General features: G+C 34.3%; 1 pseudogene across 1 annotated transcript; it reads right to left on the reverse strand.

The window, feature by feature from the left end:
• Positions 1-2,764: 2,764 nt before the first annotated feature.
• LOC309957998 (metalloreductase STEAP2-like) lies at positions 2,765-10,495 on the reverse strand (annotated as a pseudogene). Its single transcript has 2 exons — positions 10,449-10,495; positions 2,765-4,568 (listed from the first exon to the last, which is right to left on the reverse strand). The product of its transcript is annotated as a metalloreductase STEAP2-like (transcript).
• Between the last annotated feature and the right edge of the window lie 4,964 nt (positions 10,496-15,459).

Raw genomic sequence — 15,459 nt, forward strand, 5'->3', positions numbered from 1 at the left:
GGATCAGTAGAGAGGATTGGGGAAGTAGCAAGTAGTAAGACAGAACTCAGTCAAACAATTTATATTAATTTTGTTTACAATTAATGATCTAAATATTCCAAGTGAGAGGAAGTTAGGTTGAATTCAAAACAAGGCCAAAGCATATGCTCTCTACAGGGTCATAATTTGAATTTAAAACACTGATAGAATAAAAGAAAATGATGGAAAGAGATTTATCAAACAACAGTAAATGTAAGAAAATGGTAGGGTTATAAAAATAGTGGAAATATTAAGTATCAAGACAAAGACTATCACAGAAGATGATAAAAGTTTCAAATGTCAGGAAGATATAAATTCCTGGTGATTTACATGATAACAGAATTTTTAAAATAAATAAATCAAAAGCTCACAGAAATTAAAGCAATAGGGTTAAATTCAAAAGCATAGTTGGAGATTTTGACAAACACCTCTCTGGAATTGATAACTAGACAAAAAGCAGTAATGATTTGGAAGGTATAAAAACAGTCAGTAAATTACCCTGACTGGTTTTACAAAATGCTATACCTGATAATTACAGAATATTTATTCTTCACTCAGACTTTTTATCAAAATAAGCCATATGCACCAGTCTCAATAGTTTCAAAGACAGAAATATTAAAAAGTATATTCTGACCATACTGGTCTTAAAATAATAATTAATTATAAAAGGCATTTAGAAATGTCCTATATATTTGGAAATTTTAAAAATCATTTGTAAAGAACTCATGGATTAAAAAAAAGTAATCACAGGGGTAATTATAAAATATTTTGAAATTAATTATGTTAAAATCTCAATGTATCTAAATTTGTGGAATAGAATTAAAGCAGTGATTAGAGAGAAACTTATAAATGCTCATATTTTAAAAGAGTAGAAATAAATCATCTGTAATAAAAAGGAAAAGGAAGTTGAGTAATTTATATCTGATGCAATTAGTAAGAAGCATAATAATAGTGATAAGAGCACAAATAAAAGAGAAAGTGGAACAGTAATAGTAGAATTAACAAAGAACAGGTACATTAACAAGATGATGTGAAAGAAAGAGAAGGAGCAAGTGAGAGGATAAAAATTACCTACATCAGAAATGAAAGAAAGAATATCAATACTGATCATCCCACAGACAATAAAAGGTAAAAAAGATTTTCATGTACAACCCTATGCCAAGAAATTGGACCATCTCCCTGAAAAATCACAACTTACCACACTTGTCACAGAATTGCCCTCTCCCAATTAAAGAAGTTAAATTTGTTAGAAACATTACTACAAGGAAAACTCGAGACCCATATGCTTTCACAGCTGAGTTCTCTCAAACACGTTTGGAAGAACTGATAGCAACCATATACTATATCTTTCATAAAATAGAGAAGAAGAAAAATTCCAAACTTAGGGAGGCAGAATAACACTGATATGAAAACAAGAATATTAAGGGTTGAATTGCATCCCACAAAAGGTATGCTGAAGTCCTAACTCCTAGTACCTTTGAATGTGACCTAATTTGGAAACAGGGTCTTTGCAGGTGTAATCAAGTTAGTCTGAGGTTATACTGATTAGGATGGTCCTTAATCCACAGGACTTGTCTCCCTATAAGTAGAGGAGAAGACACAGACTCATGAAGAGAGAAGACCACGTGACCAGGGAGGCAGCAATGGAAGACCAATGGAGAGTCACGAGCACTTGAGTCAGAAACGTCAATCATTTCACTGTGAAATTTAATCTTTATTAAATACTAATGGTGATGAAATGGCAACAGTGGAGGAGGAGAGGGTGAAAACATATAAACACAGAGTATCAGTAGTGAAAGTTCTCTGAAAATGGAGGAGTCCAAGAGATGCAGATTAGTATAATTATGATGACAATAACTAGCATTTATTGAAAACTTTATATATGCTTAACACTGTATAAACAAGCAGCAAAATCATTAAAACGTTCAATGAGGCCACTTTATTTTGCACAAATTAACAAATAATTAGGTAATGAACTAATAAAACCAACAAATAGCTGTTGGTTTTTGGTCATGGTGAATTCATTCAAATTCATGTACTTTCATTCCTTGAAATGTCTGGAATCAAAACATTTCTAAAGCTGTATTTGACAAAAAAAAATACATTAATTGAGATTTATTTGAGTTTGTTCAAATATTAAAAATCGATTTAAATTTTTTTGGGGGGAATCATAAATGAAATCTATTTTCATACTATCATAAGATCCTTTAAAAGTTTTTCCCAGTGGTATCATATATGTAAAGTATAAACAGCTACAACAGGGTATTTTAGTTTTTACAAATTCTACAGCAAGAGGCAGGAGAGTGGAAGAATGTATAAGTTGAAGTTACTTATATTTTTGAGTCCTTGTTTCTTCTTGAAAGTGATGCCAAAATATTATAAATTTCTCAAAAGACCATTTTATAATAAGGAATTCTTGTATTTACCTATAAAAATCCAGTGTCAGATACGTAATCTCTTGTACTGAACATCAGAAAGACGAGATGTATGTCAGACAGTACCTGTGATGGTGAGGATGAATGGAAAAAAGTCTCTTGGGCTTTTTTTCGTCAGTTATTTCCAAGTTTTTCTTATTTGTATCTGACAGTGTTATAAATCCATTCATCTTGTTAAAGCTTTTGTGGAAACTAACTTGTTAAAACTACCACTTGACTTTGATAAGTAAAAGGGTAGTAATGCTTTACAACAGCCTTTTATTTCAAAACATGATGCACTTTGTCAATTTTTGAATAATGACTTTGTGGTCTTGGATTTATGATTAATTCATCATATTCATTGACAGGTTATTGTATTTTGGAGGTGCAGAGATGTCCATGATATTCTGAGCTGCTGTAATTGATCAAAACTTCTTAAAGGGAAAGAAAAAATATTCTTTTGATAAAATGCAATGTTAAAAAATATAGTCACTCTACGGTGACTGGCCCCCCCTTTTTTTTTTTTTTTTTTTACTTCTCTGCTTTTATTCTGCAAAGAAAGGGATAGCAGCAGCTTTTACTCTAAATGATTTTGAATTAGCCACGTAATTCTTATGCAGAAACATTATTTAAAGAATAATTCTTTCCCCTCCCTAAATATACCAAAATTTCTATTACAAGGTATGTAAATTTTTACAGTATTTTAAATCTTATGTTTTACAAATTATACTAATCAAGTATTTTACTAGCATCAGATAAATATCAAGTACGTCCCAAACCTGCTGATAAACCATGTTGAGAAACAAGTATCTCTCTGGACTTCTCGCTGGTAAACAGAGGCTGTAGGCAACATGGACTGAAGCGAAGAAAAAGCTTAGTATCCAGCAGTTTTCTACCTGTAACCAGGCCTCCAACCAAGGTGGAAACCTCCTATACTTGGTGCCTTAATAAAGCTGATAAGCAGCTGCCAGGAGACCCGTCAGGTAGACCAGGGACAGCAAAGTAATGGCAACTATAGGCAAGGTTTTATTCACAATCTCAATAGGAATCTTGTAAAAGTCACTCTGCTGGTTTCTAGCATATGGATGAATCACACCTCGGACAAAAGAATAACGAAAGAAAAACGTGGCCAGGCTACCACCACTGGCCCTCTCCAGAGAGTAAACAGTCGCAGGGGTAAATTTTCAATCTCCCTAGCTGATGATAATGATCCCAAGTCAATGGGAATTAAATTCAACTGACTGGCAAGTTCAATAACCTGCTGTCAAGCTTGAATGTTGTTGCTGCACAGATAAACCTGCCGGCTGGCAGCCTTAGGTCCTAACTGAAGTGCCCAAGCTGAGACAACATTAAATCCTTTCACAATCAAGGAGTCCAGGAATAATGAAGCCAAATATTCCACATTGGATTCTGGGTATTGGTTTATCTTCGTGTCATTGCTCACATCAATCAAGGATTTTACCCATAAGCAGATGTCTCAGGTCCCACAGGGAGATGTAATGTTCTCTATGTATGGCAACATATATTATATTTACTTTTATTAGAGCATCTTCATGGTGAGTGACATCTACTACATGAGGAAAGAATTCAGAAGCAAACTTAGGATTTCTGCTTCCTATGACCACATGATAGCCACATCTAATAAGTCAAATGGTCAGGGATTTAGCAAAATCCCCACTTCCAATTACACCTACAGAGACTTTCTTTGCACCTTTGATACCACTTATGCCATTAGGCAAAAAAGTTTCGCTAAGGCACTTGGGGTTTTCCATCATAGAGATCGATTCCGTGATACGGACTCTTCCAAGATCACCACGGATATCCTGAGAATCTTGTTCAAACGCAGATTCTGATTCAGTAGGTCTGGAGAGAGGCCCGAGATTCTGCACTTCTGATAAGGTGGTGCCGATGCTACCACGGGCCCCTCTTTGAACAGCAAAGCTCTCCGCGCCCTCTGCCGGGGGCAGAGGCGGGCCTAGCAGCTCCCCTGGAGCAGTGCCGACTCCCCCGGGGCCTCCCCAGGGGCCTCCCAGGGTTCTTCGGCCTAGAGACCCCGCCCCCGGCCCGCGGCTGGTGGCTTCCCCACCTCCGACTGGCCCCTTTCTATAATGCCCCGAGTCAGTCTCTCCCTTCTTCCTGGGTCACATCAGAAAACTAGATGACAGCATTTCAGAAGCGGTCCCACTGCTGCTGCTGCTGCCACTCAGAGGATGTGAAAAATGTACAGCCAGTAGTTTGGCTCAAGCAGTGGGAGGTAAAGGGTGCATTTTCAATGCAGTGATGAGGCAACAACAAACTTTATAGCAGATGAAATGACTATTTTATGGACATGCAATGGAAAAAAGTAATATTTAAGGGGGAAAGATAAAACAAGACAGAGAAAGCGACAGTATTAAAAGAATGGAATCAAGCACAAAGACAATTTCTGTGGCTGAAAAACTTGGCAAGTAATTCAGGAAATATCTGGAAAGTCCCATCCCTGGAAGCATTGCTCTATAGCTGTGTTCTCCTCTCTTGCTGCTGTGGTCGTCAGTTTTAGAAAACAGTTCTTTGTGAATATTTTTATGTTCCCTACCAACTAGTTCCCGCCCCACTGGGTGACATTCTAAACTGGCCTCTGTACAAGGAGGGCAAGGAGATACCAAAGAAAGAGGCAGACCACTCCAAATTGGTAGGTGGCAATTTAATAAGCAAGGGGAACTTACATACTTGTCTTGAGCAGCTTCAGGATGAGTAGATCTCCACACCCACCTGTCAGAATCTTAAATGCTCATACAGAGGCCTTAACAGGGTATGGTCATTTACTATACTGTCCTAATTAGGGACCTAATTAAACTTAAAAGTTTTTGCACAGCAAAGGAAACAATAAACAAAATGAAAAGACAACCTAAGAAGGGGAGAAAATATTTGCAAATGATGCTACCAACAAGGGATTAATTTCCAAAAATATTAACAGCTCATATAGCTCCATATCAAAAAAACAAACAACCCAATCAAAAAATGGACAGAAGACCTAAATAGACATTTCTCCAAGAATACATACAGATGGACAAAAGGCACATGAAAAGATGCTCAAAATCGATAATTATTACATAAAGACAAATCAAAACTACAATGAGGTATCACCTCACACCAGTCAAATGGCCATCATCAAAAAGTCTACAAATAATAAATGCTGGAGAGGGTGTGGAGAAAAGGGAACCCTCCTACACTGTTGGTGGGAATGTAAATTGGTACAGCCACTATGGAGAATAGTATGGAGGTTCCTTAAAAAACTAGAAATAGTATTATCATATGAACCAGCAATCCCACTCCTGGTCTTATATCCTGAAAAGATGAAAACTCTAATTTGAAAAGATACATCACCCCAATGTTCATAGCAGCACTATTTACAATAGCCAAGATGTGAAAGCCACCTAAATATCCATCGACAAAGGAATGGATAAAGAAGATGTGGTACATATATAGAATGTAATAGAATATTACTCAGCCATAAAAAAGAATGAAATAATACCATTTGCAGCAATATGGATGAACCTAGAGATTATCATACTAAGTGAAGTAAGTCATACAGAGAAAGACAAATATATGATAGCAATCATATGTGGAGTCTAAAAAAAATGATACAAATGAACTTACTGACAAAGCAGAAACAGACTCACAGACATAGAAAACAAACTAATGGTTACCAAAGGGGAAAGGGGGGGAAATAAATTAGGAGTTTGGGATTAACATATACATACTTTATACATAAAATATATAAATGACAAGGACCTACTCTATAGCACAGGGAACTACATTCAATATCTTTTAATAACCTATAATGGAAAAGAGTCTGAAAAATAATATATATATATATATATATATATATATATATATATATGAATCATCTTGCTGTACACCTGAAACTTACAGAACATACTAAATCAACTATACTTCAATTTGTAGAAAAAGTTCATATAGAGGCCCTAACGGGGTTTGGTCATGTATTACATGGTCTAGATGATCCCAATGCCTTACTCTCTCAAGGCTGTGTCCTTGAAACAGTCCCTAGTGTGGGAATCGTGGGAAGAAGGTACATTCCAAGATAGTGGATAGGGTGAGGAGCCTCCTATTGCCTGGGTCCAACTAGTGGGTCAACTGCCAGTCACAGCATTTCGGTGACCTCCTCCAACAGTTGTTCACTCTTAGACCTGAAATTTATGTTACAGTATGATCTAGTAGCTTAAGGTAACCTCCGAAACCACCTTATGTCTCATTTCTATGACTGAGGTAACACCAATCACTTTGCCTTGTGTGTGCTTCACCCATTTTCATCCAATCAACTCCCACTCAGCCTCTAGGATTCAGCCCGCCTGTCCCTCCAGAGGTCTTCTGAGGCCAGATTTCAGTGTTCTTCTTTCTGACTCCAGAACATAATATTATTTTACTAATTACACAAATTTTACTGTATACATTTGTATACATACAAATAATTTTACTATATGCATTTTTTAAAGTTGCTCTTGCTTATTGAACTCCACTTCCCTACAAAACCTCCTTGTTGAATTTACAGTACTTAGCACATTTCCTAGAACAAGGTAGCATTCCATAAGTATTTGTGAATTCACCATTTAAACTAAATAGCCTATTACGAGCAATTTTATGAATGAATACACTTACTAAAATTCAAACTCAAATGATTGAATGTAGTTACATTACATTTTTTCTCTTTTCATTTTATAACAGGCAAGCAAATACACCTAATCACCGTGGAGATCTCTAGTTAGATTGTGACTTCATTTCAGACAACTGCAGTCATCACTTCAATGTGTTCAGTACACCTCTAAAAGACATACACTTGCTATTAAGTTAGAAGTATTTGATCTCAGAAAATGCAAAGACTACTGTGAAAGTCATTTGTAAGAACGGTTCAAACTGCCCAAAACATATTTCAAGTATATTTGCTTTCATAAGACCTGTCAAACTCTACATGGATTATATTTTACTTATTACAAGTATTTTTCATAGTAGAAATATGATTGTAAAGGAGATTTCATTGTAATTATTTTAATTTTATCTTATACACATAATGTTCTGAAGCGTCTATGTACTTATATGTTATAGTAATAAAGCACACAATGTGATATGTACTACATATACATCTCAGGAAAAGCTATGCTTCTGAAGTAGGCCAATTATTCTATTCCCTGTGACTGAATATGACTCTGAAAACATTCTATGATTAGTTACCCATTTCTTATTATGTGAAAATAGAAGACTAAACTTGGATCTAAGATGGAAAATACAACCCATAGGCTGAAATTTTATTATAACAAATATAAGATGCCTTAGTTTAATCGGTAATATGCCAACAAGTGTTTTCAGATAAATAGCTAGGTACAAGTACTGGGGTATAAAAGTGAGTTAGATACAAAGGTGAAAATGAGAAGAAGTTCACGATTTGTGGAAAAGGTAAAGCTGAAAATGACTACAATACTATATGATTTACACTACCATTAAATTAAATGAGGGGTGATACTTGCTGTAGAATGGATGAGCTAGAAAATTCTATTTTGCCTGAAATTCACTATGGGCAAGACCTGATAAAGTCATATTCATCTCCAGATAAGTCATATTTATTCAAGTTGTACCTTCTCTCCAAAATCAAATCCTTTTTGGCTGTATTAAGTGTTCCTATTTTTTCTAGGTTGAATTAAGTCTTATTAATTTTTCCTAAGCTTTTCAAGTATCAGTTAGACAAAAGTATAGTAATTTTGTAATAGATTTTAGTTACAAGCCTGTCTCTTTCACCAGATAAAAGATTGGCTGGGTAATATCAGAGTATTATATATTGTGCATGCTCTATTTCTGTTACTCAGCACAGTATTAGGGTTTTTTCACAATGTTCTCAGAATAATTTCAAATCTTTAGGATTGAGAAATTAATAAAGATTCCTAGTCTCCTAAAATTTTCTTACAATTATTGTCACAAATTATAAATTACCACAAAATCTGCAACACAGCATTGACTCTTGATTGTCTGAAGAACAAATTATACTCAGCGTTGAAACATAAGTTTTAAAAAATATCCTACAACTAACCAGAAATCATCTATGACGAACAATTTATAAAGATTTCCATTGAGTTTTTCACAGAAAAACTACCAAATCTCCTAGGATGTGATTAGACAAAAGTAGAAATACCACTTCCAAAACTAAACTAGTTTATACAATTAAGTTCTAAGAAAAAGTAGAAGGAATTGTTATCCTGAAAAATATTTTTCTTATTATTATGTTTCATCACATATAAATTTTTTCTTTTTTGGAAATTATTTTTTAAGGAATAAATGTAGGTATCTTTTTTCTAAAATATCACATATAATTTATTTCAATTTTTTTCTTTTCATATCTATCCAAATTTTATCCTAAATTACTAAGACATTGTGAGAGTCAGATTTGTTTATCTAAATATTAATATATTTTTGTTGTTAATGAATTCTCATTTCCATTCTTATAATTTTACTAATCTTCTCAAGATCATACTGCAAAACTATTCATTTTAACTTACTCAGCCTATGTATTTATTGACATTTTACTTTCATACTGAATCCTTTATTTCTATTTATCCTATATTTGCATATATAATGCTTAAATTATATATCAAAACTTTTATTTATACCTATACCTTTGAAGCATAATGCATGTGGATGAACAAGTCAGATTAAAGAAAGCACTGTAAATGTACTGTCTTGATCATGTAAGAGTTAACAATTTCATATTGTTATATGTTATTTATGATATGTACTTATTTACAGGGCATCAAAAATAAGCTTGACTATTCTCTAAAAACACAGTGGAAGGTAATAAAGCATTTTCTACTAGATTTTGATTTTATCAGAATGTAAGCTATTTTAGAAAAAGGTCCTGATTAAAGCTCTTATATTAGATTGTTCAAGTATTCTTGCAAAAACTGTAATGCTGGTTTGTCAAGGAGATTCTTATCTTTCAAGAGCCAAGAATGTTGATAATTGAATTCTTACTTAGGACCAAAAGCAAAAACTGGAAAACAAACTATGCGAGAAAAATTCTCTAACTATACATGGTATAAACAACCCTGAGGGATGGAAATTATCCTCTCTATATTCTAGTTGAATTATAAATAAAATTGTGTATCACAATATTTACAGTATCTTCAGCCAGATTCACTGCTTTTTTGTTTATACTACCTGAGCATTCTGTGTACGCTCTGTATATTTATGACAGAACCCAATTTATGTGTTTAGTTCCTCAGCTGTGTTTTTGCATCATAATTACAAATAAGGTTTAATATTTAGCAAATTTGCTTAATAAATGTAAAAACAAACAAAAAAACCCCTAAAGCTATACAACTGTATAGAAATTAAATTTCTGAATGTTAGCATTTGGTTTGAAAATTTCTTAAAGGAAGCATTAAAGAAATTTATAATTTACCAAATTATTTGATACATATGTTCTTATTTAGCAAAAGTTTCATATTGGTAACAGAAACATGTAGAAATGATCAATAATCATTTATGCTACAGCTCCATTTTGTCAGTTCATATTATTTCATACACTGTTGTGTTGCTAATGAGTGTGAAGGCAAGAGTTAAATGATTTAATTAAACCGAATTTTAAACTCCTACTTCTGTTTAATGCAACATCCGCCTATTTCAACCTAGAAAAAAATTTGTTCTATGATAGAGTTGTCCTTTATGTATGGACATAACATCACCATTGTAATTCTTGGTCAATACGTCTTGACACTGATCTAAGACTTAGACTTCATTCCCTACACCGTTCAAATACTCCTCAGGTTTCTATTTAGAGTTCAATAAAGTGACTGAGGTAACAGAAATCACTTGCTCAGGTTGAAGTTTTCAAATTTTCCACTTGGAACATCTTTGCGCACATCTTAATGTACTGTTGGAGGAAATTAATGTTCTCAATGCCTGCTAATTTATATATAAATTATCTAGTTTGGAAACTATCCTTTATGTAATGGTCTATCTCCACACCCCCTGTCAATATTCTCCAGTTTCAGTGCACTTGGTTTACTCATCATGTCACCTCTCGTCAACTCCTTGTTACATTTTCGTTCTCGTATACTCTTATCCAAAGCCCAATTTGCCAATAAGATCTTTTTTTTTTAAAAGGGAGAAAAAACTATTTTTATATCCTTATATATTCAAAATGGGTTTCAAATATAACATTGTTATGAAAGAATGCATACAATTTGAATTTTCATTTTATTTGTCTGCAAGGTCAGCTTCTATTGACGACTCCTGCCTTTCCCTAGAGCTCTGGCTCTCTTCCCTCATCCCATGGCACCAGATGCCTCTGGTGTTCTTGTTAACTCTGAGATAGTCTTTCTTGATATCCCCTATTCTTCAATCCAAGCCAAGAACTGTTTCTATTCTAATTGTTACGATTTCAAGTCATTATTATGCCACTCTTGAATTACTACAATTCTTTCATGACTATTCTCCTTGTCTCTGGCATTTTCCCTCTCTGAAATCATATCCTCTTAGCAACTTTTCTTGTAACTGTGTGTATACCTTAGCTTAGCACTTATGACACAGTATTATAATTGCCAACTCACTTGTCTTTTATACATCTAGACAGTAAATTCATCAAAAGCGGGAATATCTTCTTCAGTGCTATATTACTAGTTCATTGTAAAATGTGTGAAACATATTATATTATAAGCAAAAGATATGTTTTTCAATAAATAGCTTCCTTGATCTGCTGCTTAAGTTGCCACTTTGTGTTTGTCAATGCTTTCACCATCACATTTCTCAGAATACCATAATTACCAATTGCTTCCACTGATTAATCAACCACAAACTTTTATCATGCACCACAGATTTTTGTACCTATCATCATAATGAACTTATTCTCCCAGAAACTGTTAATGTTGTAATGTTACTATTAACTAACTATTCTCTCTATATTTCATTGTTAATATGCAGAGAGCAGAATAAATGTACATCTTCCCAAACCAATTTCAACACGCGTTGAGGTAGTATACATATTCGGTTATATTTCCTTCTAGGCTCTTAAACATAGAGATTAAGTCACTAATTAATTAATGAATTAATTCAATATATAGTTATTGAAATCCTGCTATGAGATAAGAACTTACATAAGAGCTGAGGCTAGAGAAGTGGGTAAATGTAATCCCCATTAAAACTGGATTACACTTAGAATATATGGATATAGGTCAAATAATTAAATAAAAATACATCTGATAAAGAGGGAAGAGCAGGATGCATTGGGGGCATAAAAAAAAGAGACAAACTAGTTTAGAAGATGGGAGGAAAGTAGAAAATCATGAAGCTGAGGAAATTAGTGAAGAGTGAAGACAACTATTTAAAGGAGTAAGATCTGAAGCTTAGAAACCTGAATGAAAGACTGGATAAGATGCAACTACTGGTGGATGGAATGAGAAAAGCATAATTGTGAGGGGGAGCATTAAAGCAAAGTCTTTCATTTGGGATGGGTTGCGTTTTGAGATGCTGGTGAAACACCCAATTGGTTAGTTCTAAGAGTCAACTATAAGGACATGAGGCTCAAAAATTAGATGTGGACTACAGAAATAGATGTGTGAGACTTCAATATAAGAAGACAATAGGCTACACGGGAGTAAATGCCATTGTCTGTGGAAGGTTTAAAGAGTGAAAGTTCTAAGGCCTTGATTGTAGCATTGATGTTCCCTCAACATTAACCAAAAAGCAAAGGAGAAGAAGCCTATAAAAGAATGTGATACGCAGCCAGAGACAGATGGAAAGCCAGGTGAATAAAACTTTCCAGGACCAAAGGAAAGACATGTTTAGAGAAGGAGGTCAACGGGTCTAATACTTTGGGGGTCAAATGTGTATGAAATAAAAATTGTCCACTGGATCCCTGGGCATAGATTTAATGAAACCTGTTTTGTTTAAATAAAGAGAATAAAAGCCAGAAAGTTATAAGTTGATTACAGATGGTTGAGGAAGCGGAGAAAAAAGTAAATGTGAACATTTTTTGAAGACATGTGGCTGTTAAAAGGAGAATGGGAGAGACTGGAGCCTGTGGGGATGATGAGGAAAGTGCCAATAAAGGGAAACATGTGGAACACATAATTGGGAAAGAAGGTAACTGAAATGCTTAGGTCACTCAAAGGACAGACTGGAATGAGTGTTACACTAGAATCGGGAGAAGAGAATCTTATTCCACTACAACCAATAAGAACTAGGAAAGAATTATTACTGTAGGTTTGCATATTTAATGGCAGAAAACAGAAAACAAACCAACAGAAGAAACTTTTCATATTTTTAGAATTTTCTATGGAAATATGGCAGCTTAATTATTGGCCATATTTTTGGAAAATAATGCAATTAAGGTGGAAGGATTTGAGAATTTGAGAGGAGAAAGCAGGAGATAGTTGATAAGTTTAATAAGACTGTTGGAATGAGTGGAGCTTATAGGTAATACTGCAGCGTAAATTCATAGAAGTTGTGAAAATTTCTTCATTAGCACTGAATAGGTCAATGATGAAGGTAGTTTTAGTCATGGTTTTGTTTTGCTAGTTCTTTACAATAGTAAGCAGTGGGTAAATTGAGATTACTGTTTAGGTGAACTAATGATTGCTCTGTTGTACTGTAAATTCTAAACTGGTTATTTTCTTTTATTCCTCTAAATTCTAAAGTAATACTTTTTCATCAGGGCTAATTACTCATGACCTTGCATTTTTAATTTTTTGGTTGAAAGCTATTTTACACAGGGTAAACATGTACATATATTGATTTCCACTGTGATGAGTTTCAACATATTCATTCAACTGTGTAAACCATACTGCTATCAAAATATAGAAAATTCCTATTGGCCTCGAAAGGCCCTTCATGGAACTTCTCTTTTCATCTCCTCCACAGGAGACTTCTACTGTGTGCATTTCTATCAAAATAGATTGGTTTGGTGGTGCTCCAGTGTTTCATAAAAATGGAATCTTACAGAATGTACTCATTTGTATTTGCTTCTTTCACTCCTTATGATGACTAGGATATTCAGCCACATCACTTCATTGATCAGTAGTTTGTTTATATTCCTAAGTGGTACTACACTGTAGGATTATACCACAATTTGTTTATCCATTCTTCGTTCGTTGACATTAGGGTAATTTCCAATTACTGGCTATTACATGTAAAAATGCTGCAAATATACTTGTGCCTGCCTTTGGATTTCTCTTTTCATTTTTCTTGTGTAAATACTTAGGAGTGGAACTGCTAGGTCATAAAATTATTATAGTTTAATTAAAGAAGGTGCCGCCAAAGTTTTTTTTCCAAAGTGATTGTACTATTTTAAGCCTCTGTTAGCAATGTATGGAGAGTTCCTGTTGTTCCACATTCTTATCAAACACATTTGTTGTCACTGTTTATACCATTTTATTGGGGTTTTTGTCTTTCTTCTATTTTTGATTTACAGGATGTCTGAATATCTTCATTTATTTTGCAAAGAAGTTCTTGTGTGTATATACATATATATGTATAATATATACTAATATACATATAATAATTTATTTTGGAAAGAAATACTTGTGTATATATACACACACATATAATAATAGTAGTAGTAGTAATAATAACGATTATTATTATTATACTTCTAAGGCTTCCATAACAAAATACCACAGACAGTGTGGCTTAAACAACAGAAATTTGTCTCTCAAAATTCTGGAGGCTAGAAGTCCAAGTTCAAGGGGTCAGCAGTTTTGGCTTCTCCTTAGACCACTCTCCTTGCCCCCACGTTATTGCTATGTTCTCATGTCGACTTTTCTCTAAGTACACACATCCCTCTCTCTCTCTCTTCTTATAAACATCCCAGTCATATTGAATTAGAGCCTCACCCTTATATCCTTCTTTAACCTTTATTAACTCTTTAAAACCCCATCTCCAAATATAGTCAAATTGGGGGGTTACAGCTTCAACATATAAATTTTGGAAAGAGAATCCAATATATGCATAATGGCCTGATTGTGTGTGTGTGTGTACACACACACACACATAAATAAATATATGTGCATGTGTGTATATATATATATATATATATGATATTTCCCCATCTTGGTCTGTCAGTTCATTTTGTTAAAAGTATCTTTCGACAGACAGAAGATTTTAATTTTGAAGGAATCCAATCTGTGCTTTTTAAAAAATTGTATATTTTCTGGGTCCAATTAAAGAAGTATTTGTCCACTTGGGACTTCCCTGGTGGTGCAGTGGTTAAGAATCCACCTGCCAATGCAGGGGAAATGGGTTCGATCCCTGGTCCGGGAAGATCCCACATGCCACGGAGCAACTAAGCCCGTGCACCACAACTACTGAGCCTGCGCTCTAGAGCCTGTGAGCCACAAGTACTGAGCCTGTGTGCTGCAACTACTGAAGCCTGCGTGCCTAGAGCCCGTGCTCCACAACAAGAGAAGCCACTGCAATGAGAAGCCTGCACAGCGCAATGAAGAGTAGACCCCGCTCGCCGCAACTAGAGAGAAAAGCCCGCGTGCAGGAAGACCCAACACAGCCCCCAAAAAACATACAATTGCTCAAAAAAAGAAAAATACTTTGTCCACTCAAAATCTGAGAAAATATTCTCCCATGTTTTCTTCTAGGAACTTTATATTTGTGTTTCTATTTATCTCACTGATTCATCTCAAGTTAATTTTTGATGTATGGAGTGAGATAAGTGACAAATTTCAACTTTTTAATATGTTTATAAGTTGTTCCAGCCATTTGTTTCAAAGACTTTCCATTTTCCTTTAGTTTACTTTGAGGAGATTTTTAAAAATATTATTGACAATTTACGTGTCTGTTCATATAAATATCTTCTGTACTTTTCTATCCTCATGTTCATACCACACTCTTTTGGTTAATGTGAAAATAGAGTAACTCACAATCAATTAGTGTATGTCTTTTTGACTCTTCTTTTTAATGATCATTTGGCTATCCAATACTTTTTAAATGTAAGACATATTTTATTATTTATTTTAAAATGAATTTTATT

This window comes from Leucopleurus acutus, assembly GCF_964270905.1.
Source record: "Leucopleurus acutus genome assembly, chromosome: 2".
NCBI lineage: Eukaryota > Metazoa > Chordata > Mammalia > Artiodactyla > Delphinidae > Leucopleurus > Leucopleurus acutus.